The sequence below is a fragment of the Myotis davidii genome, unplaced genomic scaffold, assembly GCF_000327345.1.
Source record: "Myotis davidii unplaced genomic scaffold, ASM32734v1 scaffold1493, whole genome shotgun sequence".
Lineage (NCBI taxonomy): Eukaryota > Metazoa > Chordata > Mammalia > Chiroptera > Vespertilionidae > Myotis > Myotis davidii.
The window spans coordinates 316787-326544 of NW_006284834.1; the positions used below are offsets into that span (position 1 = coordinate 316787).

The 9758-nt window shown below is 38.9% G+C and overlaps 1 protein-coding gene across 2 annotated transcripts in view; it reads left to right on the forward strand.

The window, feature by feature from the left end:
- ATP7A (ATPase, Cu++ transporting, alpha polypeptide) overlaps positions 1–9758 on the forward strand; it is a 160385-nt gene that overhangs the window by 49510 nt on the left and 101117 nt on the right. Inside the window, exon 1 of one of the 2 annotated variants that reach the window (XM_015557703.1) lies at positions 4077–4081. The exons of the other annotated variant lie outside the window; for it this stretch is intronic. The gene's annotated coding sequence lies outside the window, so the exon portion shown is untranslated. Of the gene's footprint in view, positions 1–4076; positions 4082–9758 lie in introns of those variants that run through there. 2 annotated transcript variants of the gene reach the window in all.

A 9758-nucleotide genomic window follows, 5' to 3' on the forward strand; every position in this document is an offset into this window, starting at 1 on the left:
GTCCTCTCTCTTTGCTTCTTGGTGAGTCTGGCTAGGGGTTTATCAATCTTGTTTATCCTTTCAAAGAACCAGCTCTTGGTTTCATTGATTTTCTGTATTGTTTTTTTGGTCTCTATGTCATTTATTTCTGCTCTAATCTTTATTATCTCCTTCCTTCTGCTCACTCTGGGGTTTTCTTGTTGCTCTCTTTCTAAATCTTTGAGTTGTAGAGTTAGATGATTTACTACCATTTTTTCTTGTTTTTTGAGATAGGCCTGTAGAGCTATAAACTTCCCTCTTAGGACTGCTTTCATTGTGTCCCATACATATTTTAGTTTTGATTCCCCAGTTCTTCCTTGACATTTCTGAAATGTAAAAAGAAATGTGGTACCAGTTCACACTCATTAGGATAGGTATTATTTAAAAAGAAAACACATACCTAGAAAATAATAAGTTTGGCAAGGATGTAGATAAAGTGGAACCCTTGTAAAATGTAAAATGGTGCAGTTGCTATGGAAGACAGCATAGTAGTTCCTAGAAAAATTAAACATAGAATTACCACATGATCCAGCAATTCTGAGTACATACCCTAAAGAATTGAAAGCAGGGACTTGAACAGATATTTGTATAACAGTTTGCATAGTATCATTATTTATGATAGCCAGAAGGTAGAAACAACTCACATGCCCATCAACAGATTAATAAGTAAACAAAATATTATTATATATTAAGGTAATATATTTTAGCCTTTAAAAGGAATGAAGTTCTGAAATGTGATAAAACATGATATTACACTAAGTTAAAGAAACCAGACCAAATAAAAAGACAAATATTGTATGATTCTACTTAAGTGAGATACCCAGAATAGTTAAATTTATAGAGACAGAAAGTAGAATGGTGGTTACACTGGGGCTGGGGGGAGGGAGAATGGGGAGTTCATGTTTAATGGGTATAGTTTAGGAGGATGAGCAAGTTCTGGGAATGGATGGTGGTGATGGTTGTGTAACAATGTGAATGTACTTAATGCCACTAAACTTTACACTTAAAAATGGTTAGAATGGTAAATTTTATGTTATGTGTATTTTACCACAACAAAGGAAAACTTTTAAAAACTGTCTGCCTTTCTCAGGAAAAAGTAATTTTGCTATAGCACATAAATATGTTTAGAGAAAGAATAAATGAAATATAAAAGTGAGAATAATCACCTCTGACTTACACTGAGGTTCTGAATGACAACTACTTAAAAAAATAACAGCGTAACATATTGAACATAGCCATTATAATAGGCCATTGCATTTCATTTCTTTATAGGACAAACATGGGAAATCCAATGATGGGAAAAAGATTTTTCAAAATCTAGATTTCAGAGATATCTTTGTTAGGGATCCATTCTCAATCCTACCTTATTATTTGACTGTTTATGAAAGTTGGCTTGCCCTTGCTGGTGTGGCTCAGTTGGAGCATTGTTCCACACACCAGAGGGTCATGGGTTTGATTCCTTGTCAGGGCACATGTCTAGGTTGCAGGTTCAATCTCCAGTCAGGGTGCATATTGTAGGCAATGCATCCATGTTTCTCACATTGATTTTTTCCCCTCCTTCCCTCCCTCCCTCCCTCTAAAATCAGTAAAAACATACCCTAGGGTGAGGATTAAAAAAAAAAAAAAGAAAAAGTTGACTTATGACAGTTTTTAGTCAAGGCTGAAAATGTAAAATTAGTAGGGCCCTTTGAAAACAAAATGGAATCAGATTTCCCCCCCTTCTTCGTTCTATGACAGCTGTGGGCAAACTATGGCCCACTGGCCGGATCCGGCCCATTTGAAATGAATAAAACTAAAAAAAAAAAAAAAAAAGACCGTACCCCTTTATGTTAATGATGTTTACTTTGAATTTATATTAGTTCACACAAACACTCCATCCATGCTTTTGTTCCGGCCCTCCGGTCCAGTTTAAGAACCCATTGTGGCCCTGGAGTCAGAAAGTTTGCCCACCCCTGTTCTATGATATATTTCAGACTTTTCCCTCATAGAAAATGAAACCATGGTAGAAACTTTCCTAACCATCCAGTGGTTGGCTAATTGAAGGAAACCATAAAAACTATGTATATATAGCTTATTCATTTTTAAAAAAATCTAGAACTTATTTTTATTCATTCTCTAATACTTATATGTAGGGCCAAAGCTCTTTCTTTGCATATGGGTCCTCTGGAAGCCTTTTTCGTTCTTGCATAAACCACATTTGTATCGCTTCATTCCAGATTTCTAGTTTCTAGTTGAGTTTCATGTAAGCAGAGAATAGAATTCTTTTAGATATTTATGATTTCCCCCCAATCTCTTTAAGTTGTTTCATGCACAGCTATTTTAGCAGTTTATTGCTCACCTTTATTGAGTGTTTCTAAAAGCATTTACTTTTATTTTCATAGAAAGAATAGCTCCTTTTTGTACTCATACTAGTGCCCCGGTACACGGATTCGTGCACATTGAAAGGAAATTAATTAAAAGGTGATTGGTGGGGAGGGACTGAGTGAAATGGGCCAGACCCGCCTTGGAGCCAACCTCCTGCAGTCCCTCCCCAGCATCTTTGGAGTGAGCAGGGTCCCTCTGGCAGATGGGGTCCCTTGGTCTGGCCTGCAGCGATTGGGTTGAAACTGGCTCTCCATCCCCTGAGGGGTCCCGGAGTATGAGAGGGCACTCCACAAAGTTGCTGTCATATAGGGTGTGGAACGCAAATGCAGATGTGCAGCAAACCAGATTCAGGCCAACAGTGCCCCAGCAGCAACAGAACCTACAGCTGAATGTGGAATTGTGCGGCCCCGTGAGGAATTGAGCTCCCTCCTCTCTGGTTTCTGGTCACATCACCTGAGAACCACTGCTGCCAAGTCACTGCAGCTTGGCAGCTCCTGCATTGAATGTCTGCCCCCTAGTGGTCAGTGCACATCATAGCGACCGGTCAGACGGTTGGACACTTAGCATATTAGCCTTTGATCACTTGATCACAAGAAGTTCAGTGGGCATAAGCCAACACAGATGAACTAAATGTGGGACAAGGAGTTCATATAAACATGCTGTGGACATCTGAATATTTTAATGATTGAATGGAGACCATCAGTTAATCCATTGAAGGTTGGTTAAGAGAACTTTTTGCAGAGTGAAAGTTTGCTTTTTCTTACTTAATGTATCCTGAACATTTTTCCTGTCTGTAAATAGAGATCTATATCATTGTTTTTAATGGCCACATGGTATACATACACTGAGTGGCCAGATTATTATGACCACCTGACGTTTGTAGGCAAATTAGCTATAATTGCACACTGAAGTTGCTAGAGGGCCAGACCATTATAAATAGGGAAGCAGGTTGTTTACCACGACAATAGAAGTGATTTTTTTCTGAAGATATGGGTAAACAATGCGATTTAACAGCCTTTGAATGTGGGATATATTTGAACGTGAGTGGCAGATTCTTATGACCACCCCATCAGTACTTCGTTGGGCCACCTTTTGCCTTCAGTACTGCGGTGATTCTTCTTGGCATTGACTCCACGAGATGTTGAAAGGTGATGCGAGGAACCTGACACCAGGCCTGATGAATAGCACTGTCCCGTTCTGTGAGATTTGATGGTTGTGGAACCAGCTGCCTCATGGCTCTTTTAACTTCATCCCACAAATGCTCCATTGGATTGAGATCTGGTGCTTCTCACTCTGCTACCTGCATGATGCAACTGGAAACGTGATTCATCGGACCACATGACTTTTTTCGAATGCTCGACTGTCCAATCCTTGTGTGCCTGTGCGAATTGGAGATGTTTTATCTTGGTAACTGCAGACCGCAAAGGTGTTCGAACAGGCCTTCGGTTTCCATATCCCATAAGATGCAGTGTATGGCTAATTTGCCTACAAACGTCAGGTGGTCATAATAATCTGGCTACTCAGTGTGTGTATATATATCCCACGTTCAAAGGCTGTTAAATCACGTTGTTTACCCATATCTTCAGAAAAAAAATCACTTCTGTCGTGGTAAACAACCTGCTTCCCTATTTATAATGGTCTGGCCCTCTAGCAACTTCAGCGCGAAATTATAGCCAGCCAATTTGCCTACAAACATCAGGTGGTCATAATAATCTGGCCACTCAGTGTATATTAGGCCATGTTCTTGCTTGCAAACATTGTAAAACTGTTCTGATTCACTTAACCAGACAATGAATTTATTGGTAGGCTATTAAGATTGCTTATAGAGTCAACAGGGAAGATGGTCAGCCAGTGTTGGAAAATGGGCAGGAATCCAGTGAGGCTAAAATAGGACAAGGTCACATCGTAGGAACAGTCTGGTGAGGAACTCTCCAGTGGCACTGGCTTTCTCAGTACTTTTGCCACCACTACAGCTGGCATCTTGATTTTGCTGCTGTAACTGCCCAAACTTCTCTGTAACTATCAACTGTGTTACTTTATCAGGATTCAAAACTCTGGGTAGAAGCATCTGCCCAACCCAGTCTAGAATCATTTAGCAGCATCTCAGCTTCAATGATGAAAGGTAAGGAAATATCCCCCACTCCCACTTTGGCTTCAGTAGTGGGTGCAGTAATGACCTACTATAGAAGTTTAGATTGTTTTTTATGTTGTTCTGTTTTAAGCTACACAGTAATAGGCACATCTTACTAATACATTAGAGGGTAAATGTTTTATCTTAGTTGTTTTAATTTATAATTGATTTTAAAGAGAAGGAGGGAGGGAGAGAGAGGAAGGGAGGAGGGATGGAGAGGGATGAAGAGAGAGAGGAGGAGAGGAGAGGAGAGGAAAGGGTAAGAGAGCAGAGGAGGGGGGGGAGGGGAGAGGAGGGGAAACATTGATTTGTTATTCTATTTGTTGATACTGGTATATGCCCTGACCGGGTCTCAAACCTGCAACCTTGGTGTATTAAGGGGACACTCTAACCAACTGAGCTACCTGGCCAGGGCCTAATTTATAATTTTTAAGACAAGTACCATATAATTTCACTTATATGTAGATTCTAATGGGAAGAATGCCCTGATGAGCAAAACAGAGATAGAATCATAAAGAGCAGGCTGACAGCTATATGGGGTTGGGTATTGCGGAGCTGGATGGGAGGGTAGAGGGATTGAGCAAAAAAGAAAAAGAAAAAACTTATGGACATGGATAATAGTGTGGTGATTGCCAGGGGGAGAATGGGGCAGGGGAAGGTGTAGGAGTTTATAGGGGGGATAAATGGTGATGGAAAGAGACTTGACTTGGGGGAGGGGGGTGAACACACAGTAGTATACAGATGATGTGTGGTGGAATTGTGTGCCTGAAAACTGTATAATTTTGTTAACCAGTTTCATCCCAATAAATTCAATAAAAAGAAAAAAAAGGAAAGGAAAACAGTAAAACAATGTAAATGTAAATTTCATGTATTTATTGGTATTTTGAATCTCTTATTTTGTCAATTGCCTGAGATATATATTGCTATATGGGTTTTTTGAGATATAATTTAGATATCCTAAGATTCACCCTCTTGAAGTGTGTAATTCAATGGTTTTATTACATTCACAGATTTGTACAACCGTTACCACTCTCTAATTCCAGAACATTTCATCACTCCCCAAAGAAACTCCATTCATATATGTTTTTGTTGTTTGTTTCATGGTGTATTTTGTCACATGAAATTTTAAAATTTTATATAAAATTGTAAAATCTTTTCCTTTATGGTTTCTTCTTAGAAGGGCCTTCCCCACCCCAAGTTTTGTTGTTACTCTTGTTAATTAATGTTCAGTTTTATATCTTTGTAGCATTTTCTTTTATTTGCTGCAATTGATTATTAATGATTTTCTTTTTAAAAATTTCCTTATTGATTAAGGTATTACATATGTGTCCTTATCCTCCCATTGCCCCCGCAACCCCTCACTCATGCTCTCACCCCCCTGTTGTCTGTATCCTATGGCTAGGCTTATATGCATGCATACAAGTCCTTTGGTTGATCTCTCCCTCTTACCCCCACCCTCCCCTACCTTCCCTCTGAGGTTTGACAGTCTGATCGATGCTTCTCTGTCTCTGGATCTGTTCATCAGTTTATGTTGTTCATTATATTCCATAAATGAATGAGATCATGTGATATTTATGTTTCTCTGACTGGCTTATTTCACTTAGCATAATGCTCTCCAGTTCTAATGCAGATGGTAAGAATTCCTTCTCTTTTTACTGCAGCGTAGCATTCCATTGTGTAGATGTACCACAGTTTTTTAATCCACTCATCTGCTGATGGGCACTTATGCTGTTTCCAAATCTTAGCTATGATGAATTGTGCCACTATGAACATAGGGATGCATATATCCTTTCTGATTGGTGTTTCTATTTCCTTTTACATTTCAGTCTTTTACTCAGCTGGAATTAATTTTGGCGTAAGATGGGAATCTGTAAAAAATTACTTCAAATGGTTAGAACATACTAAGCTGTTCCACACTCAATAGTTTTCTTCACAGGAAAAAGGAATGGTTAGCCATTATGCCAACATGACTAGTTGATTTCTCCACTGATTGGAAATACTGCTCTTATTATATATACTATACTATTTAACATTTAAAAAATTATTTTTATTTATTTTTTAAAATTCAATTTATTGGGTTGACATTGGTTCATAAAATTATTTATATAGGTTTCAGGTGTACAATTCTATAATACATCATCTGTATATTGCATTTAGTATTCACCACCCCAAATCGTCTCCTTCCATCACCATTCCTTTTCCCTATACCCTCTTTTACCCCCCCTTACCCCTTTTCCCTCTGGTAATCACTATGCTATTGTCTGTGTATACTAACCTCTTATATATACACATATGTCTGTTTCTTGGACTTTCTATTTTGTTGCAAGGATCTGTCTATTCTGACATCAATATAAGACTTTTAAAATATTTAATACTTTTAAGGACATTTTAATGTGTGATAGGGTAATTAGCATTATTGTCGTTTTGGTAATCTTATATAATAAAAGCCTAGTATGCAAATCAACGAATGGCAGAATGACCAGTGGAATGACTGATCACTGTGATGCACACTGACCACCAAGGGGAAGACGCTTAATGCCGGAGCTACCCCATGGTGGTCAATGAGCTCCCACAGGAGGAGCGCTGCTCAGCCATATGCTAGGCTCACGGCTGGTGAGCGCAGAGGCAGTGGTGGGAACCTCTCCCACCTCCACAGCAGTGCTAAAGAGCAGCGAACTGAGAGGTAAGGAGCAGTGAACAGGCGGGTGGTAAGGAGCAAGGGGTCCCAGACTGAGAGAGGGCACAGGCCATGCTGAAGGAGCCCCCCCCTCCAATGCATGAATTTCATGCACTGGGATTCTAGTTTAAAAATAAAATGAATGATGTTCTTGAAAAGTTTGCTCAAACTGAGTTGTCATTTTCAGCCTCACCAAACTTTTATTGTTTATTTTATACTTGTTCTTAATCAGTTATAGCAAATGTAAACTAAGTGCTTTTCCAACTTTCTTTACTTAATGGTTAAATATTGAGTTGGTTTTTTTTTTAGTTTTCATTGGTATTTAATGTTTTTTCATCAGTGGGTTGGGGCACTATTTTGTCTTAGAGCTAAAATTGTAAGGTGGATTTTTCCTTATGAAGAAAGCCATAGCATTACAGTCTATGATTTACCTGACAAGCTTGAATTAGATGATTGTTTTGATGGCGGAAAGAAGCATTCTAACTATCAGTCTTCTTACAATCTAAGATACACACTGCACAATAATGTGGTTGAAAAGTAGCTGACACATTTTTTTTCAATATATTTTATTGATTTTTTACCGAGAGGAAGGGGGAGGGATAGAAAGTTAGAAACATCGACGAGAGAGAAACATTGATCAGCTGCCTCCTACACACTCCCTACTGGCTATGTGCCCACAACCAAGGTACATGCCCTTGGCCGGAATCAAACCTGGGACCCTTGAGATCGCAGGCGGATGCTCTATCCACTGAGCCAAACTGGTTAGGGCTAGCTGACATATTTTAATGTCAAATAGACTAATCCTGCTTCCCTTTACTTTCCAGCAATTAGAATGGCTTTGTCTGAGGCAAGAAAAAGCTTCATCCATATTTTAAAAATGTGTTTTTTAACTCCAGTCTATCATTGACATGGCAGCAGATGCTCACCCCTCGTGGAAAAGAACCTAGTAACTGGAGGACTATTTCTCATTTCTGAAGAACTTGTCTCCACCTGTGTTTATTGCAAGGACCATTATTTTCAAGCATTTTTTTCTACCCTACTCCCACCTTTGGCTGGTTTTGTTTTATGAGTTTTGCAAACATTACCCTATTAAGTTAATCCCTTTGAGGCTATTGTTAGCTATGGACTCTAGCCTGAATTGGCTGTATGAGCGTGGGTAAGTCTGAATGTTAGCTTCCTTAATATTAAAAGGAGGCTACTACCCTATTTATGTGGCAGGATTGTTGTGAAATTCATGTATATGTCAACTCTTCAATGCTATAGAATATGAAGTATATGTATTATTATCACAAAGACAACTATTTTTTTAAAGAAAGGCAGTGATTATCAAGAGCCATAAAAATGGCCAGCAAAGCACATTGCTTTTCCTTAATTTTAATGACTTGTTCTTTTTTTGACCTTACTAATATGTCTTAAGTATTGACTCCTAATCTTTTGGGAATGATCAAATGAAAAGAACAATTATGTTTTAAAACATACACTTGTCTACTCCAGCTGTTCCATCTGGAATCTTAGTCTTCTGTTTATATAATGACAGTTGTCTGATGAAAGAGATTAGGCACTCAGTATTTTGAAAGGTTAAAGAGTAAGATCAGTTTTCATTGTAAAGGCTTACACAATGTAAATGAATCATAAAAAATAATAGGTAGGTTAATGCTTCCCCATTTTGTTTTCTTTTTAAATGTTTTATTGCAGTTTACGCATGGGACAGTGCTCCGAACTGAGCAACACCAGCCAGGGCTTCCTTTTGTTTTTACTTTAGAGGTGATAGTGATTTTAAATAGAAAAAATTAGATTGATTTGGAAATATTATGTAGCTGTCCTGAACGCAAAACTAGTTCAGTGTTGTTTGCGTAGCTTGAAATCATCAATTTGTTTAACAGACAGGTATTTTTAAAGCCCTGGTAAAATCGAGTGGATGATTTTGACTGCTTATATGTTGGAGTTTATTATTGGTCTCACTTACTGAATTATTTCAATTTTGGTAGCTTTTCTCTTAATTTCTGCACATTCCCTTATATTTTCTTCTTCTTTATTTCCTTCTAAAGTGGACTGTTTTTTTTTTTCAAATTTTATTTTTTATTACAAAGGGTATTACATATGTGTCCATTTTTTTCCCCGCCCTAGACAGTCCCCTAGCCTCCCCTATTCCCCAGTTTTTTTTAAAAAAAATCTTTTTTTCTCCACCTTTATTGAGGTATAATTGACAAATAAAAATTGTGTATATTTAAGGCATACACCAAAATGTTTTTATATACATACTAGAGGCTCAGTACATGAAAATTGTGTATGGGGTGTGTGTGTCCCTCAGCCCAGCCTGCACCCTCTCCAATCTGGGACCTCGAGGGATCCCGGTGGGATTGGGCCTAAACGGGCAGTCGGACATCCCTCTCACAATCCAGGACTGCTGGTTCCCTACTGCTCGCTTGCCTGCCTGCCTGATTGCCTCTAACCGTTTTTGCCTACCAGCCTGATCACCCCCTAACCTCTCCCCTGCCAGCTCGAATGCCCCTACCTGCCCTCCCCTGCTGGCCTGGTTGCCCCCAACTGCCCTCCCCTCACGGCCTG